This window comes from Benincasa hispida, chromosome 10 (genome assembly GCF_027475165.1).
Source record: "Benincasa hispida cultivar pf3 chromosome 10, pf3_genome.v1.1, whole genome shotgun sequence".
Taxonomy (NCBI): domain Eukaryota; kingdom Viridiplantae; phylum Streptophyta; class Magnoliopsida; order Cucurbitales; family Cucurbitaceae; genus Benincasa; species Benincasa hispida.
This window is the reverse complement of record NC_143487.1, coordinates 15,782,613-15,794,961: the sequence shown is the minus strand read 5'-3', so window position 1 is coordinate 15,794,961 and position 12,349 is coordinate 15,782,613. Positions and strand designations below refer to the sequence as shown.

At 30.7% G+C, this 12,349-nt stretch overlaps 1 long non-coding RNA gene across 1 annotated transcript; it reads left to right on the top strand.

Annotated features, from left to right (window-relative positions):
• Nucleotides 1–9,160: 9,160 nt before the first annotated feature.
• LOC150033134 (uncharacterized) lies at nucleotides 9,161–12,029 on the top strand. Its single transcript, XR_016523647.1, has 2 exons — nucleotides 9,161–9,638; nucleotides 11,747–12,029. It is a non-coding gene; the product is annotated as an uncharacterized LOC150033134 (long non-coding RNA).
• Nucleotides 12,030–12,349: the final 320 nt, after the last annotated feature.

Below are 12,349 nucleotides of genomic sequence, written 5' to 3'. Positions count from 1 at the left end.
TCTCCTTATTTATTTATTTTTTATATTCAATAAATATAGTGGGCTCTACGTACTTTTATATTATTATTTTATTTAATAAATATAGTGGACCCTACATCTTTCAATATTATTATTTTTAAAATGTGGTGGACCCCTCTTGGCTTTATGTAAATATTTTTTTTTTTCCTTTTCCTATCTTCTCGATTTTCACCTTTCTTTTTCTTTTTCTATTTATATTAATTTTCTTATTTATTTTGCTCATTCTTTCACCTCAATCTCACCCTATTTTTTATTTTTTATTTTTATTTTTATATTTATTATTTATTTTGCTTCTTCTTTCTCCCAATTTCATCCATTTTATATGCTTCTCAAAGATCATTTTTTAAAATTTTCTAAAAGATGTCTCCAAATTTTTTTACTTTAATCTTTTTTTTTTCTTTCTATTGCCAACTTTACTAACCATTAGGTTCTTAATCTCTCAATACAGTGGATTCTTGATTTTGGTTCTTCTATCAAATCTCCATTATATGATTTTAAGTTTTGATGAATTTTAAACTAGTTTTAAATATGAAATTTAGATAGATTGTAGTTTAAAATTTCTTTAAAACATTTAACCAAAACTTTTACTTTAAAGTATGATTCTATTCAATTTTTAGTTTTAGAGATTCTTAATAGTATTCCAAATTGATTGAATTAAAACTTTAAATATGAATTTTAGATAGGTTTTAATTCACATTTTTGCAAAATGAAAATTAATTTTACTTGAACTTATTATTAGACTAGTTTTAAACATGAACTTAAATAGATTGTAGGGTCTTATAGTTTGTAATTGTATTGTACGAACTTATTATTTATTTAATAAAATATATGATGTTTTATTTCAAAATTAGTTGCATTAACCACAAACCAATAAACTAACATCCAAAGTTATCTTATAGCTTAAACATGTATATAGAGACATACGGGTGGATCATGTTTAAGTGATAACCTAAATGATTTGTAGTAGATGGATAAGGCTAGGTACCTTATCCTGGTGACACTACGAGTTTGGCCCGCTTTGTAAGTGTTACAATTGTCCTGATCAGTAGACATGTGAGCAGGGATATTCTATACAAAGGAGTTTATATAAGATCGGACCACGAAATGTTTAGTCTCATTATATAACGTTGTTCATAATAGAGACTTACATTGCCAGATCGCCGACTCAATAAGCATACCATTTTGTGGATTCATCTGATTGGGGAGTTGGGAACACAGCTACATAAGAAGAAATTCACTCCTTCCCCGAGATCGGGGTAAGTAAATAAATTGCTCCCTTAAGGGCTGATTCTGGGGCTTGGACTATGATCTATTATTCATTAAAAGGATTAGTGGTACTTAAGAAGTTAGATGTAACTATAGAGGAAAAACGGTAATTGTGGCCTAGCTGTGAGTAATTTGTGAATAGTCATCGTACTGTTGATTGGTTATATAGCTGTCAGTCTTTACTAGAGTGCCCGACAGTTAACGGATGGTAAATAATTAAAGTTTAATTAATTATTCACGTACCGTTGCTTCAAGCTACAGGTCCATGAGGTTCCCTTGGTAGCTCAATAGGACTAAATGAGAATTAGTATTTGGATTAATTTGAATTGTTCAAATTAATTGAAGAAATTAATTATATATGATATAATTAAGTTATTTTAATTATATGTGATATAATTATTATAATGTATTTGATACATTATATTATTTATGAGAGGAAGCAAATATTTGAATATGATTCAAATGTTGATTATATGAATTGGTTCATAATTGTTAAATTTAATATAAATGTGATTTATATTAAATGTCATATGTGAGAGAAAAGAAACTATAGGTTATATTGTATATGATACAATATTAAAAATATAGGTTATATGTTATATTTGATATCACATATAGTTTGTTATATATATATATATATATTAAATGTTAATTTAAATTAATTAATTATATTAATTTTTATTTTTAAAATTAATTTAAATTAAATAAGAGAGAGAGTTACAACTCTCTCCCCCTGGGTGGTTTTTGGATTTTGATTATCTTTAAAAACAAATGTAGTTTTACGGAGAAAGGTTCTCTGAATTCTTTTCCCTCTCTTCATCTAAAACTCTTATTCTCCTTTCCTTCCCTCAAACCAAATTAGCCAGAGCCCACCACTGTTGGACTCTCTGAGAATACCAAGGTCTTCAATTAATGGTGTCTCAATTGGCTATTTTGGCTTTGTTCATGGTTTGCATATCAAGGGATTTCTTGAATTTCTTGAATTTCTTGAAGAAGGTCTTCAAAGGTAAAGCTTCATGAAATCCTAAACTTTTTGTTGTTGAGCATGTTGTACTTAATTTTATAATTACATAATGTGTTTATTTATTCTGTAAAATTTCTTTCTCTATAAAAATGAGATTTGGGACGTTCCCGCTTCCGCTAAAGGGTTCTTCAATATGGGTTTCTTCACACACCTCAAACCAAGCACCATGATAGTAAGAGCTTTTAATGGAGCACGTAGTGAATCTTGTACTGGGCGTTTTATGCTCTAGTTTATTGTTTTTTGTACTTGTATTTTATTATTTTGTACACCCTACTAGCTTTAAGACAAGTAGAAGATTGTTGGTGTTGATTCCCTTAATCTCATAGGGTCCAATAATTTGTAAGCATTGTATGAACAAACTCTTATATGATTAATAAAATATATGATATTTTATTCACTTTGTCTATAAAATATATGATATTTTAGTTGCATTAACCACAAACTAATAAACTAACATCCAAGGTTATCGTTGTAACTTAAACATGTATGTGGAGACATATAGTGAATCATGTTTAAGTGATAACTTAAATGGTCTGTACTATATGGATAAGGTTGGGTAGCTTATCTTGGTGACACTATGAACATGGCCCACTTTGTAGGTGTTACAATTGTTGTAAAGTGCTACAAATGATCTGATCCTAATCATTCATGTATTAGACATGTGAGCGGGGATATTCTATACAAAGAAGTTTGTATAAGACTGGACCACGAAATGTTTAGTCTCATTATATAACATTGTTCATAATAGAGACTTTCATTTCACCAAGATGACCATAGGTATGATCTGAATCCTGAGTAAGTTGTGAACTCCTACCTATGAGGGTGATCTTTTTATTTGTATGGGTGAGAGTGGTCAGATCGCCGACTCAACAAGCCTACCATTTTGGAGATTCGTCTGATTAGGAAGCTGGAAACACAGCTACACAAGATAAAATTCACTCATTCCCCGAAGTAGGGGTAAGTAGATAAATTGCTCCTTTAAGAGAAGATTCTGTGTATTGAACAATGTGGCGTCACACCCTCTCCTAGCTCGAGAGGGGTTTAGTCATAATGGGACTATGATCTATTGTTCATTAGAGGTATCAATGTGGCGTCACGATCCGCTTTCGCTCAAGGATCTCTATAAAACGAGTTCCTTCAGTGAAGTGGTTAGGGACATAGAAATTCCTATTCAAATACGCCCATGTACCTTTGACACAATTTTTCAAGTCATAAATATCAACTAAGCTCACAGTTTTCTATTAGGGCATCTATGGATTTATCTAGCTGGAGTAGTCCCTTCATTATTGCACCAATGACTTAAATTTGTAATCAATCGCAAGCAGGTGATCATATATGGACAAGAAGATATTTTTGTATCAAGGTTATCCTCAATGCCATACCTAAAAGCAACAAAAGAGGCTTTTGAATCCTCGTTTCAATCTTTTAAGGTTATGAAATACCACCACTTTGTATGGAAGGACAGAGAGAAAGAAGTCGCGATTTGCAAAGTTACCTTTAGAGGGAAATGGCAAGAGTTTAGATGACTTGTTAAGGGTGTGGAAAAACATGAAAAGGTTTGGTATGAGATATAAACCAAGAAAGGAAAAGATGATTAGAACACATAAATGAGAAAGGGAAAATCAAACAGCGAAATTCGAGCGTCACGAGCCTCGAAAGCAGTTAAATAGCATTTCCCACCTTTATCATTCCTTCGAGTTTGCTACCAAAATTCATCCAGAAAGTCAAAGTTTTGAAATGATGGCAGTAATAGAAGATAAAGATGAAGAAGATTCTCTAGTCTACTTATGCCTAAGAACTTTGAACTAAATAATTGGACTGTATTTGAGCTACCATCAATTGTTAACGATTTATCAAAGTAATTATTTGCTTTTGTTATTTGAATGTTTTATATTCTTTATTATTCATTTCTCCTATTAATAAAAGTCGTTATTTCTTTCTCATCTTCTTTTTAGTTATACTTGTTTCTTTATTTTCCTATTCATCACACCAAATAATCATCATTTTGAACAGTGATATTGAAATTGAAAGCGCAAATGATCTTAGATACGAATTCGGTTCTTTTGCACATGATGTTGAATTCAATGAAAGAATAGGTAATGATGAAGAAGATCTTGAACTTTCCCCTGTTATTGAGAATGATTGAAGAATATAAAAAAATGTTAGGATCTTATGAAGAACCGATAGAGATGGTTAATTTAGGGTCCCAGGCAGAGAAAATAAAGTCAAAATTAGTGCTAATATGTCATTTAAAAGTCGTCAAAAGTTGATAGATTTACTTCATGAGTATGTTGATGTCTTCTCTTGGTCATATCAAGACATGCCAGGTCTAGATACGAATATCGTAGTGCATCATTTATCACTTAAGCTTGAGTGTAAACTAGTGAGGAAGAAGTTGCACAAAATGAAGCCTAACATGCTGATTAAAATAAAAGAATAAGTGAGAAAACAAATTGATGCAAGATTTCTAGCACGCTAAATATCTCAAATAGGTGTCGAATGTTGTTCTTGTTCCTAAAAAAGAATGGACAATTAGGATGTGTGTTGATTATAGAGATTTGAATCGAGCAAGTCCTAAAGATAATTTTCTATTGCCTCATATTGATGTGTTGGTAGATAATATTACTGGTTTTTCCATTTTCTTTTTAATGGATGGATTCTCTGGCTATAACCAAATCAGAATGGCAGAGGAAGATCGAGAAAAAACTACATGTATAATATTGTGGGAAACTTTTTACTATAAAGTTATGCCTTTTGGGTTGAAAAATGTTGAGGCAACCTACCAATGTTCCATGGTTACCTTATTCCATGACTTAATGCATAAGAAAATTGAAGTATATATGAACGATATGATCATTAATCTAAACAAGAGGAGGATCACACAACTGTTCTAAAAAAACTATTCGATTGACTGAGAAAGTTCAAACTTAAGCTAAATCTAAATAAGTCTAGATTTGGAGTAACATCAGGGAAGTTATTGGGCTTTGTTGTAAACCAGGAAGGGATTAAGGTTGACCATGATAAAGTAAAAGCTATCCTAGAAATGCCGCCACCGCGCACCCAAAAAGAAATTAAAGAATTCTTGGGGAGGCTAAACTACATCACGAAATCTATATCACATTTAACAGCAATATGTGAACCCATTGTCAAGCTACTTCATAAAAACGATGTCGGGTTTGGAATCAAGACTGTAAAAAGGCATTCGAAAAGATCAAGCAATATTTACAGAGTCCTCCCGTGTTAGTTCCCCCGACCTCAAGCCGTCAACTTTTCTTGATCTTACTGTGATAGAGAATTCAATGGGATGTATATTAAGACAGCATGATGATTCAGACAAAAGAGAGCAGGCTATATATTATTTAAGCAAAAATTTCACCAATTGTGAGATGAGATATATCTTGCTTGAAAAGACGTGTTGTGCATTAGCATGGGCTGCCCACCGCTTAAGACCATACATATTGTACTACAAAACATGGCTCATTTCAAAGATGGACCCCATAAAGTATATTTTTGAAAAATCGTCACTTTCAAGTAGAATTGTAAAGTGGCACGTTCTTTTATTTGAATATGATATAGCCTATGTTACTTGAAAGTCAATTAAAGGACGTGTACTAGCTAACTACCTAGCTAAGCAACCTATAAATGACTATGAGCCAATGAAATTTGATTTTCCTGATGAATTGGTCTCTACCATAGCAAAAAAGGAAGAAGTACCGAATCCAGAGACGTGGACCATATTGTTCGATAGAGCCTCTAATGAATTAGGACATAGAATATTGCAATTTTAATGTCACTAGAAGAAAAGTATTCCCTTTTGTAGCCAAGCTAAATTTTGATTGTACTCATAATATGGCTGAATATGAAGCATGCTTTATGGGTATTCAAGCAGCATTAGATATGAAAGTCAAGAAGCTTCAAGTTTTAGGAGATTCCATGTTGGTGATCCACCAGTTAGGAGAAGAATGGGAGACAAAAGACGCTAAACTTCTCCCATATAGGAAGCTAATAGTTGAATTATTCGAGAAGTTTGATAAAATCACTTTTGATTATCTACCAAGGAAATATAATTAGATAGTGGATGCTCGAGACATGTTGAGGGTGTTGTTAAATTTAGATCTTAATCAAGAGGTCCAACCTATTAAAATTGGAAAGCGAGACCCATCAGCCACGTGCATTACCATTGAAGAGGACCTTGATGGTAAACCATGGTATTGTGACATTAAAAAATACATCAAATATAGAGAGTATCTACAGGATGCCTCATAGAATGACAAGCGTACATTAAAAAAGCTAACAATGAAATTCTTCTTCAATGGAGAGGTACTTTACAAAAGAAACCACGACATGGTACTCTTAAGATGTGTAGATGAGACAGAGGAAAATAAGATCATGGAAGAAATCCACGAAGAAGTTTGCAAAACTCATGCAAATGGACACGTGATGGTTAGACAAGTATTAAGAGCTAGCTATTATTGGTTAACAATGGAAGCATATTGCATTAAGCATGTGAGGGAGTGTCACTGTCAGATATATGCAGATAAAACTCATGCACCTACCCTCAGTTAAATGTTTGACAGCTCTCTAGCCTTTTTCCATATGATGGATGGATGTGATAGGCCATGTTGAACCTAAAACCTTAAATGGGCACCGTTTTATTTTGGTAGCAATTGATTATTTTACCAAATGGGTGAAAGCAGTGTCTTACCGAGAAGTGACAAAGACAGCGATGATTAAATTCATAAAAAAGGAGATTATCTGTCGCTATGTTCTTCCTAAAACTACAGTGTCTGATAACGCCCGGAATTTGAACAAAAAATCAATGAAGAAGTTGTGTGAAGAGTTCAAGATCAAACATCTTAACTCAACCCCCTATATGCTAAAAATGAATAGAGTAGTGGAAGCTGCTAACAAAAATATAAAAAGAATTGCGCAAAAGATGACAGTAACATAAAAGGATTGGCATGAAATGCTTTCCTTCACACTACATAGATATCGTACATCAGTTCGGACTTCAACTGGGGCAACACCATTTTCTCTAGTCTATGACATGGAGGCTGTTCTTCCCATTGAGGTGGAAATTCCATCGTTACGAGTTCTTATGGAAGCTAAATTAAAAGAAGCATAGTGGGTTCAAGATCGCTATGAACAATTGAATTTTGTGGAAGAAAAAAGATTAACAGCATTACACAGAGGTCAGCTTTATCAAAGAAGGATGGTGAGTACTTATGACAAGAAGGTACGCCTCAAAGTTTTTAGAGAAGGAGATCTAGTTTTAAGGCGAATTCTCCTGTTTCAGAAGGAACACCAAGGAAAATGGACTCCAAATTACGAAGAACCATACATAGTAGAAAAGGTCTTTTCTGAAGGAGCCCTAGTCTTGACAAATATGGATGGTAATAGATTGCCTAATTCAGTGAATTCAGATCGTGTGCGAAAATACCATGCTTAAATTTCAGAAGGCAAACTTTCAGTGAGTATCTAAGAGGATTGCATTTCTTTTTCATTCTCAGTTTTCAATTTTGATGTATATTTGTAACTTTAGTCCTAATAAGATGCTCTTTATGAAATAAATTGACGTTTGCTTCTTCTTTAAATTGAGAATGTTGACATCACCTAAATAATTATATTGATAATCAACACAATTATGGTAGCTTACTATTTCGGAAAAAAAGTGTTAAAACATCATAAAGTTGAAATTGGGGCAAAGTCATTTTATTTATAGTGCCACAAAGATAGTGTTGTGAAGATCAAGTTGCTAGATTCAACTCAAGTTTAAATAGAAATGAGAAGTAAAGATGGTGATCGAGCTATCATCTTTTTTTAAAAAAAAGAAGTAATATAAAATGTTACATTCATCTCATGCATTCAAGCATTTGTCATCATTAAACGTATTTCAAGTATTTACTGTTGGTTAAATTGAACCTTGCTATTTAGTTGAGATCGAAGTCTGGTCAAGTCAGGTCTGTTTATTTTATTGTTGGTTAAATTGAACCTTGTTACTTAGTCTAGGTTGAAGCTTAATCGAGTCAGGTCTATTTTCTTTCCATATTTATTAATTTGAACCCAATTCAAGATTGGAGTTCGAAGCCTGATCAAGTTAGTTTCGTTAATTTTACTATTGGTTAAATCAAACCTTGTTATTTAGTTAATGTCGAAGTCTGGTTAAGTCAGGCCCGTTTATTTTATTGTTGGTTAAATCAAACCTTGTTACTTAGTCCAGGTCGAAGCTTGGTCGAGTTAAAACCATTTGCTTTTCATATTTATTAATTTGAACTCCATTCAAGATTGGAATTCGAAGCCTGATCAAGTCAATTTCGTTTTTTTTTTTTTTTTTTTACTCTTAGTTATATCAAACCTTGCTATTTAGTTGAGGTCGAAACTTGATTGAGTTGGGTCTGTTTGCTTTTCATATTTGTTTAATTTAGTCCAATTCAAGATTGGACCATTTAGGCATCTTTTAGAATTCTATTGTGATTTTAAAATAAAATATTCGTCTTCCCAACACTCTGTCTTTTCCTTTGTCTACCCTTTCAATCCTTCAAGGATATACAAAGGAAAGCAAATTGTAGCCATCGTTTTTGGTTCGACGTTTATTATTATTACTATTATTATGTGTTTTTCTTCGTTTTCATGTTTTTTTATTTATTTTTAAGTTAATTTTAATTTTATTTTTAACTTAATTTAATTTATTTTTAGGTGATTTGTGTGTTTGTTTTTATTCAAATTTATTTCATTTTATTATTATTATTACTTACTTATTTTTATTTTTATTCTTTTGTTTTTTACTATTATTATTATTATCATTATTATTATTATTATTTGTTTTATTGTTTTATTTCTTCTCTCTTTTAACCATTCTTCAACAACTACTTATCTTCCTTCCAACATTCTTCTTTCTCCTTTTCTCTCCTTTTGAATCTACAAAAAAATCTCAACTCCTCCACCTTGCTTCTCCTATAAATTGTTCACAGTGTTGGAGGGGAAGAAAGAAAAAAATATAGAAGGAAGAAGGGGAAGAAAAAATAAAATAGGAGGAAGGAAAAGATTGAAGACAAAGGGAAGAAGAAAAGAAACATATTGAGACTAAGTGAGAATAGAGTGAAAAGTATAGAAGATGAGAGAAAAGGAAAAGTAGTGTTCTGGCAAGCACCAATCCGGCAAACAACGACTCCGATGATGGATGAATCTTCATTCTGACGGATTATTACAACTTCTGGCGAAGACCCACGACGACTGCCATTACCTACAAAATAAAGGTAAAAAAGTTGAAGAGAATAAGAAATTGGTGAAGAAGAATGAAGAGGGGGAGAAAAGAGGATATTTAATAAAGGTGTGGACCCTTCCATTATTTATTTATTTTATATTCAATAAATATAGTTGGCCCCGGTACTTTTATATTATTATTTTATTTAACATATATAGTGGACCCCATTTTTTTCAATATTATTTTTTTTAATGTGGTGGACCGCACTTGGCTTTATGTAAATATGTTTTTTTTTCCTTTTTCTAACTTCTCGATTTTCACCTCTCTTTTTTCTTTTTTTATTTTTTATTTTTATTTATATTTATATTAATTTCATTATTTATTTTTCTTCTCCTTCCCCTCAATCTCATCTTTTTATATAAATATTTATATTTATATTAATTTTATTATTTATTTTGCTATTTATTTTGCTTCTCTTTCTCCTGAATCTCACCCAATTTTCTTTACGCTTCTCAAAGATAATTTTTTTATAAAATTTTGAAGGATATCTCCAAAATTTTTTACTTTTATCTTTTTTTCCTTTCTATGGTTAGTTTTACTAACATTAGATTCTTAATCTTTCAATCAGCTGGATTCTTGATTTTGTAGGTAATTTTAAGTTTTGATGAATTTTAAACTAGTTTTAAATATGAAATTTAAATAGATTGTAGTGTAAAATTTCTTTAAAATATTTAAACAAAACTTTTCCTTTAAAGTTTAATATAGATTCTAATTTAACATTGTTAAATATAATTCTATTCAATTTTTAGTTTTGGAAATTCTTAACAGTATTCCAAATTGTTTGAATTTAAAACTTTAAATATGAACTTTAGATAGGTTGTAATTCACATTTTTGCAAAATAAAAATTAATTTTACTTGAACTTATAATTTTATAAGTATATCTTATTGGATTAAATCTAAGAATTGTCTTTGAATTTCAAGCTTCATTATGTTTTGGATTCTTAGATAAGTTTTAAATTAGCATTGATGAAGTTTCCAAAATAAAACTTCAGCTAGTTTTAAATTTCAAATTTTCAAATGAATTTCAAACCTTTCTTTTAAATGGCTTGTGCCACTCATAGTTATTAATTCACATTTTTCTAAAGTGTGAATTAGTTTATATAAGATATTTTCACAATCCTATTATAAGTTGATGTTGCTAAATACGTAAACTCTAAAGGTCAATATTTCATAAAAGAATCCAAATATAAATTGGCATACATTGTTACTCACAAAATTCAAATATACTTTATTCTTAAAATTATAGTGAAACCTAGTGAGACATTTTTTTTGTGTAAATTTTTGTGTTTACCAAATACGTTTTAAATATGGTTGACTAAGGTAATAATTCTGTCTAGGCCGAAGTACTTAAGTTGACCGCAAGGGAACACCTCTACTTGGAAATTCTAAGTTTTCATTTTATTAATTTTCATTTCAATTTTGGATAATAGGAATAAAACTTTTTTTAAAACGGGTGTTGTAGGTGAAAAGTGGATCGTTTTTATTTTTATTTTTTTAATGGGTGATAAATCTCATCTTAAAATGATTGGTGGCGACTCCAAGCCTTTCACCTCGAAAGAGGACATTGTTGATCATAGTTCATAAGATTTGGAAGTGTTGAATTGAAAATTAATTCAAGAATATGAACTTGTTTGATGGTCTTGTTTTCATCTTTTTGTTTGGTGATTAATGTGCTTATAAAACATTTTCTTATTTTGGTCTTGAAAATATTTTATTTGTGTTCTTTTGTGTTTGTCTCATGTTGATATAAACAAATTTAGGTCTTATTGTGCTCATATATTGCAATTTGTGCTCATATAAGTTTTAGTCAATATGTGCTCAAATTATCACGTAGTTGGTTTGTATACTATAGTGTTCTTGAAACTCCGATAGTTCTATTGAGAGAAGATTGTTGTTCGAATGTTGTATTGGAAGTGCATTTCTTTGAATAGGTATCGAAGTAAAAAAAAAAAACATTGGTTTTGTTGTATAGTGATTCATGCTCCCTAAATTTTTTTTTAAGCATGAGAGTTAGTAAAGTTAGTTATAGGTTAAAATATGGTAATGTTCCCTAGATTCTTTCTGTTCTTGCTTCTAGATTTCATTGCAATTGACCCAGTTGGAGGATGAGATTCGTATAAGGTTTTACTTTTAATATACTTCACAAAGTGTTATCCTCATTTTCTTATTGCAGGTATTTTTAGGTCTTTGGGTTTGAAAGTGCATGAGAAATGGATCAACTATGAAGCATAACTATGATGCATTTTCCAATTCTTTATTACGTTCCTTCCTTTCTAGCAAATGTATTGAATTCACCTTTGTTAGTGGCTGTTATGATTGTCTGGTCAAATTGATACAACAATCTGTGGATGTGTTTTATTTTCTTTGCATGTATTTTTAGGTCTTTGAGTTATATAGTTAATTTTTGTGTGTGTTGAAATCATATTATATAAAAGCAATTAAGATTTTATTTTGTATATGTACAAGTAAGAGATATATTATTGTTTAAAAAGAATATATTATTGATTCACACGTGCTAAGCAGAAAATATATATGTATTTTTTTGTTAATGTCAATTTTTAACTCTTCAATCGACATTATAAATGGATTGGACATTTAAAAAAAATGAGGCATTAAAAAAATATCGGACAAATTATTAAAAAAATTGACATAGAAGATGATGTACAATGTCAGTTGACATTGAAGAATATTGACATTGAAATTTCGATCACTATAATGTCGGTTTAAAATCAACATTAAAAACCTTTTATAATATGATCTTCAATGTCGGTTTTCA